Consider the following 16,192-nt stretch of genomic DNA (forward strand, 5'->3'; position numbering starts at 1 on the left):
GGGGGAGAGTGGTTTAACGGGGCAGAGGTACAGGCCTGCGGGCTCCGGGTTGCCCCGTGGGAGCGGTGCCGCTCTGAGGAGCGGCCGCGAGGGTCGCGCGTCGGCAGCGCTGCTGGGGCTGCGTGGCGGGCGCGGGAGGGAGTCCAGCGCGAAGGGATCGGGCCGCCGGCGCGGGAGAGGGATCTCCGAACGCCTCGGGGGTCCACGGGGTCTGTAGCTGCCGGGGCCCTGGAGGGTTCACCTGGCGGTGCCCGTGAGGCAGCTGCGCGGGGCCAATCTCCCGGTGGCTGCCGCTCACACTCGCCCGACCGCTTGGGCTGGCTCCTTTTCCTTCTACCATAGGTTTTTAACGGAGGACACGATAAAAGTTACAAGATTAAGAAAAAGCTCTTTGTCGTTAGGGTTTATGTAGTTCTCACTCTTCTCTTGAATGTTTCCAGTACTTTGCGTAGCGTGCGCATAGGATGGGGTCCGATGCTTTCGTTGTTCAGAGCTGCTGTGTACTTGCTGTGCCGTAACAGCCACTTGGTGCAATTAAACCTGATGTTTTCCACAAGTGTAAAGTAGTCAGTCGAGCGCTTTTGTGGAAGTACCTGATCTGCTTTACCTAAACAAAGTAGAAGTTGCAGTATGGTTTTGTGGGGAAATCTTTCCAGATGTATGTCAGCCTCTAATGAAAGTTTTAAGTCTGTTGCATAAGTGTTATGTATTTGCAGTTGCTATGATGCTTTTTTTTTTTTTTAAAGTTAGAAGGCTGTCATAAATTCAGAAGTCTCAGATAAGTACAATAGTTCTTCTAAAACCTTCCAGATAAGGCTTACACATCAGGAAAATTAATTTATGGCCTTCTGAAAGGAACGAAGCTATATTTGTCTTCAGCTGTATTTCATGTATGACAGGCTGGAGGATGATACTGAAGGTTGTTAAGAGGGCTATCAGCAAAGATGCCAGGACTAGAAATAACCAGATGGATCTGGATTTATATCCAGGTGTTTTGTCTGAACTCAACCACTCTGAACTACATCCTTTGCCTTTCAAGTTCCTAAAGCCAAAGAAAAAAAGATGTTAATGGTAATTGAAATATGGGGGAGAACATGAGTGTATTTTAAATATTAAGAGGTAGGAAAGATTATTTCTTAGAGTAATTCATTAAAAAAATGGTGTGAGTTAGGAAGTGACAGTCTAAAGCAAGATCAAAGTAGAAGAGATGCCTGTAGTGTGAACTTGAACGGTGGTGAAATGAGGTAAAATGCTTTCAATTATTATGAATAGTTTTAATGTGTTATAGATTCTGTTTTAGATGTATGAAGTGTGAGCTGCCTTGTCACAAAGTATCAGGGAGACAAGAAGAGAATTTGGACAGAAGTAAAGCTCTGAAAGAAGTACTGTGGGTCATGATTAAAGAGAACAGTAATTTCTTTTGCATTTCAGATTAGATTACGTATAGAAATGGAGAAGAAAAATAAAACAGGACAAAGTTCAGGGCTTTGTGGAACTTCCTTTAAAAAACGGAGTTAGGATAATAAGGTTGTCATCCTCTGTGGGAACAATTATGAACAAGTAAAAATGAAAATCTGTTTCTTTCCACCATTGTATTTCTAATGATTCTTATAAAAGTTTGTATGTCAGCATTCATACTGATGATTCAAGCAATGTTGTCAGCTGTCATCAGCTGTTTTCCATAGTTTCCAGTGTACAGGAGCAAAATACTTGCAGGGTCTTAGAGCAGAAGAGTTGAGTTTTTCCCATCACCCTTCACTTCAAAACAGTTAAAAAGAGTGTAAGGAGGCAGCTGGGGTAGGATGGCTGCATAGATAGGTGGGGAGCTTGCCATTTTACACTGCTTCCACCAGTTTTAGAAATCTGTCTGTAGTTAGTACTTTTCTTCAGAGCTTGCTGTTTCTGCTAGCATTATTTACTGTAACCCCTCACTGTCTCTTAATGTTTAGGATGCATGTTGTTCTCTACATTTACAGTTGCCCTTATTTTCTTAGGTTTCTCTTGGGAACTCAGGACTGCCAGGCATCAAAGAGGAAAAAAATTGTCTAGGATCAGATAGAGAAAAGACTGGTATTTGCTTAAGTTTGTTCTGTGAGGTTGTAGAGGGAGGTTGAAACAGTTAATTAGGTTAAAGATACAGACTTCTTATTCTTAAACAAGTGCCAGCAGTATGTTACAAGAATATAGGGAATCCTATGGATATCAAGTTGATTTTGGAACCTGGCAGACTGTGACTAGGTTCAAGAAGAATTTAGAGAAGTTCATAGAAAATAATCATTTACATAAATATAATCACTTTTGTATCAGGAAAACCCTGAGACACACATCTCTGGAATCTGGGAGATTATGTAGGGAGAAATCTGACCATATATTCACCTAATCCTTATTCTATAGACTTTCATTTTGATCAATATTGGAAACAGGATACTGGGCCTGCTTGAGCCTTAGTATTACCCAGTGTGTTTATCCCTTATATCTTTAAGCTACAGTTGATTCTTCAAGTTTGCGTTTTGGTGCATCATTTCACCTTTGGCATATTTAAATAAACAAGAAAAAATTCCAGTTTTCTAATCTCTCACTCTGTTACTGTCAGGATGTGATAGTTATGTAAGAGAGGGGGAAAAAAAAAAAGGCATGCAACTTTTTACTAGATTAGATAACGCACACAGTGCTTCCACCACTCCATTAAAAATAGAACACACATAGAAATCTCTGGTGTTTTTGTTTTTTGCCTCTTGTAGGGTGAGATAAGTGATAGTTTAAAAAAACAAACCCATGCCATTGCACAGTTCACACAGGCAATTCAAAGAAAGATTTCAGGGACTGTCTTCCTCCTTCCTGCTGTAGAGCAGTATTTTACAATTGCTTATGTAAGTCTTGGTTGTCCTTGTTCAGAAAGGTACTTACACAGTACTATGCCTTCAGTACAGTGAGGAAGAAGTACATTCCTTTCTTATGCTTTTTAAGCCATTAGTCAGAATGCTTCTGTAAGCAATTCCTTGTACAAATAGTTTGTGCAACATAATTAAATGTGAAATGATAATAAAATAGTGTTTAAAATGGTATTTAATCCCACTTTAGGTAAATTATACACATTTATTCTGATTGAAGATCTTCAGAAATTGACAGCAATATAAACAAAATGAAGGAAAACAAACCTAGGCTAAGGGAGCAGGCAGTGGACCTAAAAATACTTGTGTGCTGTAAATCTGGAGCCAAGCCCCAATTTTACAGTCTCTCTTGGCATATATCTCAAGAAAAAGTAGTTAATTTAAGAGCAATGTGGTAATGGCTTTCTGGCTATTTTCCCTCTGCTTCTTTAAAGGTAGCTAGCTAGCTATCCAGCTGTTGTAATGTTTTGCCAAGATATGTGTAGCAAAAGCAAAAAAAGAATTAATTGGAGAAAGATTAGGTTAGGTAAATGAGAGCCATACTCTTAAGAAAAGGTATAATGTTCCTCAGAACTGATTCTTCTATTGGGAAACTATTATCACCTTTTCTTCTAGAAGAAACAAATAAACATAAACCCCCAAATCTCAAGCCATATTAAAAAAAAAAGACAATTCTTGAATGGCATAGCTTTTGAAGACCTTAGCCAGTGATACTTGAATCACTTCATCCATGGCTAAGAAATAATGAGTCCTCAGAACCAATTTGGTTTTGTTTTGTTTCAGTTTGTTCTTTGTTGCTTAGTAGACTTTTGGGGCTTCAGTGAGCTAGTTCTGGCAGACTTCTAAATGGAAAAATGCTCAGCATTGCTGCAGTAAACCAAATGCTAACCTTTGTTCGTGCGGTGTTGGGCAGAAGTTGGCTTTGAGTAATTTTTTTAGGTACAGGAGTCCACAAAGCTGCATTTGCAGCTTGGTCTCAAAAGTAAAGTAGAGCTGAACAGGGCAGGTTGCTGCCAGTATCTCTGGCATTTCTGCACAGTATGGGTCTTCCAAGGGATCTTAATTCCCTTTGAGGAAATTGTAGCTGTGAGTTCTCAGTACTTCTGAAATAAGGCCCTTAGTAAATTATTTCATTACACTTAGTAATTATGTATGCACTAGTGAGTATAAAAAAGCCAACTGCATGTTAGAAAGATAGGGATCTCATTAAAAATAAAAAGGGAGGCAAAACATAATAGGATCTAAAATGCTTAACCAGGTAGAGTAAAGACAGAGAGAGAAAGTTTATTGGCTAGATCCAATAAAGGACTCAAGTACCTAAAGCAGGATTTAGGGAGAATTCAGGTGCCTAAGTCCAAAAATGCGATCTGAGAAATCTCACACTGCTGCTGCCTAACCCAGGAGAAACCTAAAATCAGAAGGCGCTTCCTTGATTTTAATTTATGTTTTCAGAGTGTCTAGGATTTTACTTCTGTGCGCATTCCATGTGCAGCAGCTAGAGTAGTTTCCCATTCAGCCATTTAAAATCCTCAGCTTAAGTGTCCCAGGGCTGCATTTTGTCAGTAGTCTCAGGCCACACCAAGCACACATTCAGAGGTTCTTAGTTCAGTGTAGTTGCTGCTTTTAACATGAAGGATGGATAGATTGAATAACCTTCTATTCAGCAGCATATCTGTTGGATTACTGATATAAGAGTTGGAAGATTCAGTTTAGTTCTGTCTGAGAGTGTTCAAACCCATCTCTCCCTCAAAGTAATCTATCTTAAAGAATGACTGCATGAATTTAAATTGTCTTGGGAGCATGAATTAGTGATGAGGATCTGTCACTCCCTGCTAAATGTCCTGTTCCTTGGGATAAATCTCACATGTCATTTCTGTTCCTGCAGACTATGGAATTCTTTGCTTCATAGTGGCACAACTTTACCAGCAACAGAGCAGAGTTGTCTTTGTTTTCAATAGCCCTGTCTCTTGCTGGGTGGGATCACTCTTCTGCTATATGTTAACTGGAATCTTTTTTGGTTAATGGGGATACATAGCAACAATAGGTTGCTATACGGGACACATTTGTTTTCTCACGTCCTTCTGTTATCCTGGCTGTGATTTAACAAAATACAACAAACTCTGCTCTATTTTTTTTTTTTTTTTTATTAACAGAATAGTATTTGGATTTTACAGTTGAGAGAGGACTCTAGGCTGTGAATTGTAAGCACACTGAAGTGTCTGTGTCTTGGCCTGAGTTAATTTTCTAAGGAGTTGCAATAATACTGCTGCATTTCTTGCAGGCTAGCATTATACAACTGTGATGCTGCAGGACAGTACCAAGTTTCATCATACATACTGTATAGCATACATGGGTATTTCATGTGGAGTTATAGATTCTTTGGTTGAGAAAGGAAAACTAGAAAAGTGGTTTACAGTCCCATGGTTTTAAGTGTTCAGTTAACTCGTTCCCTTGCTTGCACCATGACTTTTTAAATGCTACATAGTTGTCACACGCAATGTTGGCATGTTTGGATATATGTGAATATGTTTGTGTGGATATTAATATCAGCTGCCATTAATAAGTCTGATTCAGTAAACCTGAAAAATTATACTTTGGAATTGTGAAAATACATTGACTATCCTGGAAACACCCGTGAGTGGAGCCATTAATTTCCCTGTTTTCATGTTTGTTGCATTTTTTTCCCCATAGACAATGATATGTGGTTGTGCATTCTAAAAGATACCCGAATGTTTCTACATGTGTGGGACAACAAACTAAAAATGCAATTAAGGAGGTTTTATTTTAAATTGCTCCAGTTTAGAAAAGTAATTTAGCTCCAGATATGACATGAGTCATATTTGTGTTTTCTTTAGGAAGAGAATTCTTGGATTGATTGGACTCCTTCCTTCTGCCATTGTTGCCCGGTAGGAGAGTTGCATATAATCAGATTTATAAAATAGCTAAATATTCAATAGAATATTTGCTCCTTTTAATATGTGTTGTAATTATTCAAATAGTAATGCACTTACAGCTTGAAATACTAAATTTAAAAAGATACAGAGCTCTGAATAATCATTTATTCTTGGAGTTAAAGCTGTTAGTGCAGGACTGTAAGTGAATAATGAACAAACAGCAGAATAATAGCTAAGGAAGTACTAAAAAGATCTTCATTAAAGAAGGATTTTTTTAAACTAAGAATTGCACCCTAAGAAAGTATTCAAAAGCAAATAAGTCAGCATTTTTTCAGTTTATCAGGGTGTTTTCTTCTAGCTGAAAGCTGCTGGCTGACAGCTGTGTTGCATATACTAAAACATTTTTTTCTGGCTGTTAATGGATTCATGTTAAAGAAAAAGTATAAATTGGTTATTTTTAAAAGAATGTATATCAAAAGTAAAAGACAATGATTGGGATATGTGTTCTGTGTTATAATTTGATATTTAAAGAACAATTTATTTTATTATTGGTATATCTATTCAATAATAGTTTGTAATATTTTTCCTTATATATATTCTTCAGTAGATCCCTTGACATCAAGTTGGTTGTTTTGCATCTACTTATGATAATTCTCTGAGATATACTAAGTCAAGATATATTTAGTTTTGAATATATTTTGCCAAATAGGAGAGTTTTCTTTATTTCTAATTATTATCACTGTTCATTCTTATACAATTAAAAAAATAAGGAAAAATTGCAATCATTACATCATGTTTGCATTAAAAGTATGCCTGTGTTGTGAAACCAAATTTTAAACCAAGGGAAAAGGAAAGAAAAAAGTTTATTGTGCTTGATATCTAGCCTCTTGAAAAAAAACCGTTTATTTTCTGGGTAGTCAATAATAAATGTGGAACTAAATTCAGGGTTTGGATCAATTAAAATACATTTTAGGAAACACATATAGGAATTGGAAAATCCTTTGCAGCCTACTTATAGTGGTGAGGGAAAAAAATCTTACTGCTGGACTGGATTTCAGGTTGGATTGGGGTATAATACTGTTGACTGTGATTGTCAAGTACTTTTGCCTACAGGCAGGCAGTGTACATCAGTGCTGCTGATACTAAATAAATCACTGAGTTCCCAGACAGTTAATGATGAAGTTACCAGTCTTTAAAAATTTTAAAGGAGTTGATTTAGTTACGAAATTTGAATTTACTTATTCTTCTTGGATTAACTGTTTAGGATCAGAGGAGCAACTTCTCCTTGTCTTGGATATTTGTCATTCATAGAGTTCCATAGAGTTTGTTTGTATATGTGCTTTTTCCTCATCTAAGGAGCATCCTTCCTTCAGAGGTTTTAGAGCACTGGGCAACCATTTCCTGTCAATTACAACAGACAATACATGAAATTTCTTCAAAGACTATGAATAGTACTCTTTAATAAGTGTAATGTTATAAGAAGAAAATCTGAGCTGGACAAAAAGTCATCACTTTAAATGTAGTCAAGGTGGCAGAAAACATTTAATTAAATGGCCTAATTGACAATAATGTTACAGTTTATTTTGACCATTCAATATCCCCTTTCTACTTTGACTCGTACCTATTGACTGTTACTTATGTTTGATTTTCCTCTTGAACATCAGTAGCATCACACAGCACGTTGGGCATGATAGGCTGGAATATTACAGCTACATATTTTCAACCTTTCCTGCAAGCATAATGCAGGAAATGTACACTGTATATCACTTCTGCTCAAAACAGCAGATGACAGGATTGAATTTAGAGACCATTAGTTTTTAAAACAGAACACAGGATCATACAGGAGAGAAGTGACAACTCCCAAATTCTTCATTTCAGCATGTCTGTATAAAGAACATTCAGTGTTTCAGTCTTTTTCCTACCTTTCTTCTTCCCCATATTTATACAACAAGATAAGTGAGTATCTGGTCTTTGGTTGTTGTCCACAAATGATCTATGTAGAGACAAAAGAACACCTCATTTAATTTCATTTTAATTCCTGAAAAAAATGGAATAAAACTCTTTTCTGTGTTGTTTTTTTTTTTTTTCCTCCAACATAAATTGAACATAATTTGTCCATGCTGTGTACGAAGTTTCGGTCACATGAGTCTAGGCTGATCACACTTTCTCACAGGTGGCTCTGTGTTAAGCAGCCCATCCCAAATGGATTCTGTCTGGTTTGTGTGTTCTGTCCTTGTCATGCTATATCTATCTATCTATCTATCTATCTATCTATCTATCTATCTATCTATCTGCATTACATTTTAGGATATGTTTAAATGATTTGTGCCCCTCAACTCCTGATTGTCCAGGAGGGGTTTCACAAGAGTTGAAGGACTGCAATAAGCCCGTATATATGAGAGTATTTTTAAAAAAATCACATAGTACATTATATTTGTCTTTGTGTTTCTAACTCTAAGCAACCAAATCACGACACTTTAAGTGAACAGCTTGTCCTGCTGCTTTGCAGGAGTTTGTTACCATTCTGATTCTGTTTCATGTTTACCTGTTGCTGGGTCAGTGTTGGTGGATCACCTGAGAGCTCTACCCTAAATCCAGTTCATGCCTGTCCTTCACTGAAGAGCTGAAAACCTGGAAAGCTGTTTCCTTTGTTTTCCTTTGTGACATATTACAGAGCCTTCTTGTTACAAAGTACTTGATTTGTGTCTGGATTTGTGGGCACTCAACTGTGGAGACTTGATGTATGGTTCACTATGTCTAGTTTCATCACTCCTGTAATATTTTATCCTCCCACTGGTACTGATTTAACACTCCAATTCCTGGCCATAAATCTAAGCCAGAAGTTAACTACGTAGACTAGATGTAAATATTTATTAATTGTAGAAGTAGAAGGTGCGACGTGTTTTTGTTATTGTATTTGAACGAAGGGAGTTTACCTAGTGTCCTGGCCCAGAGAGTCAGCGTGTTGTTACTTCCCAGCTGCTCTGAGTTGGGTCCAGTCAGTAGCAGGGCCTGTTGCAATGGGACAAGGGGTAATGGTTTTAAATTAAAAGAGGGGAGATTCATGAGGAAGAAATTTTTTATTATGAATGTGATGAAACACTGGCACAGGTTGTCCAGAGAGGTGGTAGGTGCCCCATCCCTGGAGACATTTGAGGCCAGGCTGGACGGGGCTCTGAGCAACCTGACATAGTTGAAGATCTCTGCTTATTGCAGGGGGGTTGGACTAGATGACCTTTGAAGGTCTGTTCCAACCCAAACTTTGTGATTCTATGATTTATTTAAAGAAGTTACTCTCCGAGGTTCTTTTTTTGGTACCTCGATTACCTTGAAAAAAATGGTGAGTGGAGTACTCTGATGTTTACGGTACTAACACCTGGAGGCTAACAGACTCTCAGAATTCTTTAGTTCGGCAACATCATTTAATAGTCAAGCTAGTAATTGATTCCAGGCTTAAAAGCAGGTTATACTGATTGTAGGGCTGATTCGTGTCTTGGGCAGAGTAGCTGAGTTAAGTAAACTGTTATGGTTAAATAAACAATAATCCATCAGAATGAAAAGTTTCGAATAAGCTGTATGCTAATAGATTACAGAATACCAGAATCTGCCTGTCAAGAATGGTAAAATGTGAGCAAATAAGGTGGCAGCCTGTAGTCTAATTTATCCAGATGGCTTTCTAACTGAAGAAGGCTTACATCATAAGAGAAGTATCAGCTATTTAAAGAGAGAAATTTAGGGAAAATAAATAATTACAGGGAAGGAGATGGAAACAAAAGGTAAGGTAGTTCATCTACGTTTTCCAAAGACATACTGCAAATCTCTTTGGTTATATTTACATTAGTGGGACAGAGCTGTCCCTTTTCTTACTGAAATCACTTCTTTTTGGATGGTGTAAACCTGGCAAGTCATGGATGTGGCTAATTTCCTGTTTCCTTGTGTCATCTAAAGCAAAATATAGGTTGTGTTCATACTGTGCCATATCTCAGGTTTCCCTGTGTCCACAGAGTTTTGGGAGGACAATGATAACTGGAAGGAACCTCTGATCCTTCCTTTCCTGTCCCAAACAGAAGAATATGAATGACAGCATGTACCGGTCTTCACTCTTGGTACTGCTTCATTTTGAGACAATTACTACCTTTCTGTGGATCTCAACAGAAAACCATTATGCTTTTATCACTTTTTATAGCAAATAACAGTTTCTCCCCAGAACGACTCTTAAGAAGTCTTGCATAAAACTCATTTTAAGGTGATTTACGTAAGAAATAACAATGCCTATAGAATGATTGACTGCTGTTTTTAAATAAGCACTTGCACAATGTCACTTTTGTGATGTTCTAGTCAGTTGATTTTTTTTGAAAATTTTGGCTTTCAGAATACTGGGATTTCAGTAAAGATTTTAGAAATCTTAGATTCCACTATTGTTTCCACTGCATACTTCATTCCTGCAATTCTCATGTCATTATTCTATTAAAATGTAAACCTGAAAATGTATATATGTACCTGTGAACAAAGAATTTGCAACCTTTTTAAAAACAGTTTGCATTAGTTTCTCTAAGGCTTAGTGTTTTCCGAAACAAAAATTAAGTAGGATTTTAAATGAAGAGAGTAACAAGTGCTATTAAATGTAAAAAACAAAAACAAACAAAAAACACAAGCCCCCAAAACAAACAAATCACCTCAACAAACAATCAAATCAGTACCTTTGCCCCTGTTTGTACTTCCATCTGGAAAAGTGGTACAGTGTGCTTTTCTGCAGTAGTTCATCTTCCCTGCAATCAGTGTGTGGCATGCGATGCAGGTACCAGATTAGAAAGGCCTATCCCCCTTTTGATTATTGGAGCTATGATAGACTTTTCTTACAAGTAAACATCTTGGTTCATCCTTTCGACTGTCAAACAGAAAGGATGTTTGCGTGATGACTCCTGCTGCACTTTTAGGTCAAGAGAAGGACTCACAGGTGGTGGAATCACAGGTACCAAGGGAGAGAAAAGGGTCTTTTGAACTGTTTATGATTTGTATGAGCTTCCTTCCAAAGAAATCAGTATTAGTTTCATTTGTAAGTCTTAGCCGTGCATACCCTTTTTCCTGCTTTAGCCTGTAGTACAAACTGCCAGTACCACCCTATCAAAATGTGCACACTGCTTTGAGAAGCCACTGCTAGTTCTCCTGCAGCAGGAACACTATCTTGTAGTTCCACTACTTGACTCTTGGAGTTAGCAGCAGGCCCTATGAAAAAAGGCCTCTGAAGATGGTCAAGAGCAATCAATAATTGTGAAGCAAATTCATGATACTTATAAAAAATCTCACTGTTATTCCTGGAAGGTATTAGGTAATGCTGAATGAAATCAAGGTTTGTTTGTGTTTTGTTTGTTTGTGGGTTTTTTGTGTTTGTTTGTTTGTTTTTCTAAAGCAGTGTCCAATTTATTTTTTCTTTCATTTCAGATAGAACAAAAGTTAATTTTTTTTTGTTTTTTCCCACTCAGTCAAGATACAAACAGATGGACACCGAACACAGATCCCTAAACTTGGCTATTTATTTATTTATTTATTTACAACTGACCAAACATGTTTTATCTCATGCAAATTCAACTCTCAGCATTTTCCATTTTAGGTCAGTACTGCATTGGAATCTTACAGGGGCTTGATGTGCCTGTTCTGCTGTACAAGCTAGGTTTTCTGGCCAGAAGGTACTTCTCATGATGCAGAAGAAAATTCGCGCATCTGTAGACAGATGTTGTTTTCCTTCAGGCTTGGCCCCTAGAAGGAATGGAAGTCTGAACTTCTACTTGACTTTGTAAATATGCTGAATTGGACATATAGATAGTGTTTAATAAACTAGTTGGAAACTATGTTTCAGATGAGATGGAGAAAACAAAATATCATAGTTTGAAATTATGTTTATTTTTCCCCACTAGAAAACTGGCAGTTAACAACTGCATTATTTGTCAAAAACATCTTTCAAGCAAGAAGCTGAAGTCAGATCTATTTGCATGAAACTGATGGTCTAAGATTTTAAGCAATTTTGTAATAGCTTCCTATTATACATAGTGCATCCCAGAAGCAATATATGTTTCCATGTGAAAGAGCTGCACTGTTATGAAAGTGAAGATAAAGACAGAAATAGAGATTGTTGCCAACCTTTCAAATAATTATTTAGTATGATAAGTTTGGTAATGAACTTCTAGAAACTGCATTTTTTTAAATCGAGATTCAGTTTTCAGCAGACTAGTGTAGTTATTGAAAACAACAAAAATAATAAACTATGTTTTAGTAACAGGGAACAACAGTTTCATTTTTTAACTCTTTTAATTCCATTATGCGTAACTGTTTCAGTTGGGCACGAATGTTAATAAATAACTGCAACTTTGTATTTAATTCCTTTAGATTTGTTGTCAGAGTTTCAATTTCATGAGTACTACAGGGCAATTTCCGCATTTGACCTGCAGAATCCTTCTGGAAGGCAGTTGAGTTCTGGGTCACCAAAGCTTCATTCGTATTGGAGATTGTGGGCACATTAGGCAGGAGTTTGGAATCATTTATTTTCACACAGAAAAGTATTCTTGCAGTTGTACTTACTTTTAAGCATCTGACTTTTGTCCTTTACATAGTCCATCCTTTGGTGGCCTCCAGTTGTGTTATGCCAGAGCAGAATAGGATGAAGTAGCGGTAGGAGTCCCTGTGCACTGATTTGTTCCTTTTGCTCCCCTCTTACCTCAACTATTGTATCTGCATAAGTGCTAGAACAATGTACCAGCTGGTTTTGCACTAGAGACATTTCCAGTGACATCTGTCTCTGGGCACAGGCAGTGGAAGCAGATGCCGAGGGTATTGGACTGCTGGGAGCAGTCTCTACCTGTTGTGCCTGTGCCAAAGCCGCAGCTCTGTGCACAACCTATAGCCCCTTCCTCTTGCTGCTTTGCTGACACGTAGGGAGGAAGGTGTTGAAAAGCACAGAATAGGAGTTATTGCAAAGTCATCAGTGGCTCTTCCCAGTCATTAATTTTATGCTCTCCTCCTTTTTCCTCTTACTTTATGGGTCATGATGCTACGGAAGTAAAATTTGTTTTGCAAGGATTTGCTCTTTCTAGGCATAGCTTCTTTCCTTGTCCACCCTCCAACCGTTTTGTATGAAAAGCCCTTTCTGGTTTCTGGAACATCAAACACTATAGAAGTCTTATAAGATAGTTCTGTTTTTAGGGAAAATCTGCTTGCAGGAGTAGTAGTAGGAAGTGCTTGCATAGGAGTATGATGGGAATTTAAATTTGCTTTGACACACTAGTGATTGACAGTGAATTATATTTTGAGTGATCTTTCATGCAGCTGAAGTGGGGTTATGCTGGAGGTTTTGCAACAGTGGAGATTTCAAAATATTCCCACAATATATGTACAACTACCAGGTGACACCACTGCAAAGAAGTGACAGGACAAGAGGCAATGGGCACAAACTGAAATACTTAAAAATAAGAACAATATTTTTTACTGTGAGGATGGTAAAACTCTGGAACAGGTTGCCCAGAGAGTTTGTGGAGTCTCCATCCTTGAAAATCTGTTACTCTGCTGTTGTAAGAAAAACATGCAATAATCCTTTTTAAAGTGAAGTCGTAATTCCCTGGAGTACTGTTCTGGCTTCCTACAGTTTGTGGTTCAGAGACTTCTTATTGCATTCTGTTGTCATTTTAGCGACCTTTAATTATTACAAAGAATATAAGTGTAAGTTACATACGCAAAAAAACAGACACCAAAATCCTTTGTTAATGAGTAGCTTCAGTTGTATGATCACTAATAAGAAACATTTTGAGTAATAATGAGAGAGATTTTCATTTTTTTGAAGTCTGTAGTTAAAACTTCTGTTGAATTCATGGGGCTAGGGATTTGACCCATTACATTTTATATCTGATATAAAATATGAACTAAAGCAAAGTGAATATATTAATTATATATTTAAACATTTTATAAAATCAAAACCTATGATAATAGGACATTCAAGTTACTTCTGCCTCCAACTGTCAAGCAACTACCTGTGGTCTGCTCTTTGCAGAGTCTCATAATTGCTGTGCACCAGCTATGCGGATTACTTGCTGGCATGATGATCTATCTGGCAGGAAGGAAGAACTGGAAGCTTTATTATTTTGTAGAAAGACTTTTAAATGTGTAAAAATGGCCTGGGAGGGCACAGTTGAGGATTGGGCCCTTTAATATGACAAGCCACACTTTGTACTTTGCTGTACAAAGAAATCTCTTGGTTTCTGATGTTTGAGAGTGGAAAATGTTATTCTTCTGTTGATAAATGAAACTGTCTCCAAAGCAGGCATATAAGTAATAGAATAAACATATTTTCTCACCAAAGGGATAGTTACAGGACAAGAGGATTAAAATTCTTGGAAATTCAGCAAAGCAGCTACAAGTGTCAGGTGATTATATGGCCTTATGTAAGTGCAGCATTTGGTGTCTAGCCCAGTATTTCTAAAACTTATAGGGTAACTTCTGTTCACATTTAGGCCAACATAAATCTGAAAGAACTTAAAGTCAGCAGTGTTTACTCCTACGTTAGAGCTTTTTTTGAAAAGAAAAAAGGTCTATATCAAAAGAAATTCCTTTACTACAGGGAATTCCTAAAGGGGATAATGTGGTTAAAGCAGGGGCTTGCAAGAATTGAATTTATTCCTGCCTTTCTTGTAGGTATCCTATACTGCATGGGACAAACTATCTTTGTGGCTCGATTTCTGTTCTAACCATAGAAAATGCATTGTGTTTGCATTGTGTATATCTGATATTCAAACACTAACGTATGTATGTGTGGGGTAGTTGGTAGGTACATTATCTATTGTTGTATGGCAGTGTATTAAAATAATTTTATTTGTTATTGGTTTTGTTTCATGGAGAAAACTCCAGTTGGAAACTACCTGGGAGAAAATATTTTGAAGTGGTGGTGGGTTTTGTTTTGGTGTGTGGTGTTTGTTTGGGTGGTTTTTGGCTTGCTTCATTTGTTTGCTTGTTTGTGGTTTTTTGTTTGTTTTTGTTTGTTTGTTGGGGGGAATTGGTTGTGTTTCGGTTTTTTTGTTTGGTTGGTTTTTTTGTTTTCAAGATTTTACTCACCTTTAGTCTAGTAGTGCAAGGGGTAATTAACTGTTTCTGAAGTGAACCCATCTTAAATAAGTCATTTATTTGTGTTGTTTGGCATTTTTTTTTAATGTGCAATATTCTTTCAAAGGCCATTTTTTTCCAAGATAGCATCCAAAATGCAAATTATGTTCCATAGTGTTATTTTTCTTTCACATCCACTCTTTTTTATTTCATGTTTAGTTTTTGTGCACTTTATATCACGTTACTTTTTCACTTCAGGTTTGAAATACCTTTAAACTTAGTGAGAGATATAGTACTGACTAGTTCTCTTTGACTCATGCAAATCTTCAGGTATTTAGAATTAGAAAAGGAAGATCTTACATTAGGAGAACATTGCTTGGAGTTCTGAAGATGACTGGCTAAATCTGGTGAGTACTAACTAGATAGAATTTGTCAGTCTTACAGATTTTCCTGGTTACATACTGGACATACACAAAGCAAGAGAATAGGTATGGTGAGTTCAAGAATTGTCTTTGGAATGATCCTTCTTTCAAAAGAGATTTGTGAACTGGAGTTCAAACAGAAGTGTAAAATGTTTCCAGATGACAAGAGAATGAGAGATGCCACAGAGATCTTAGGAAAGGAAGTCAGAATGGGTAAGGATGTATTTGGAAATGTATTAGCTTTTACTGAAAGTGTAAATTTGGATATTGGAGAAGTCCTGGAATTCCTGCCAGGCTGTATTCTCCGTCCCCGCTAGGCTCTTATCACTGTAGTTGCCCACCAGGCAGCATCAGAAATATCATCATGGAAACCGAACAAGACAACTTTACTTGAGAAATAAAACACAGACCATGAACCCTTGCTGAGACAGTCCAACTGCCAACTGTATGTTTTTCTGATGAATGGCATTATCATATATTTTTGTGCCAAATGAGTAAGCTGTTTTCACCACACAAATACCGTCTACTCCAGCACATATCACACACAAACTACCAAACACAAGTTTCAGGATGATCTTTGCAATGTGAATTCATGCTGCTATTTGGAAAACTATCCAGCGAGTTCTGATGAGAAAACTGATGCCAGAAGAAGTGCAGGCCTGTGATGAATGACTGGATCATCAAAACCCCACAGCTTTCCAGGAGCTCATAAAGTGCAACTGTGTCAATCACTGCAAATTAGTGAGTATGTATTAGCAGCCAGTTGACTCAGTTACAGAGAGATTTACAAGCTGAAAATGTGTAACAAATAAAATAAAGATGGCAAACAGGAGAATGGCATACGGGAGCATTTCAGTGAAGAATTGGAAGAGAATTAAGAGAAGAATTAAGATGCTGAGAT

Source organism: Patagioenas fasciata, chromosome 4 (assembly GCF_037038585.1).
Source record: "Patagioenas fasciata isolate bPatFas1 chromosome 4, bPatFas1.hap1, whole genome shotgun sequence".
In the NCBI taxonomy this organism is placed as follows: domain Eukaryota; kingdom Metazoa; phylum Chordata; class Aves; order Columbiformes; family Columbidae; genus Patagioenas; species Patagioenas fasciata.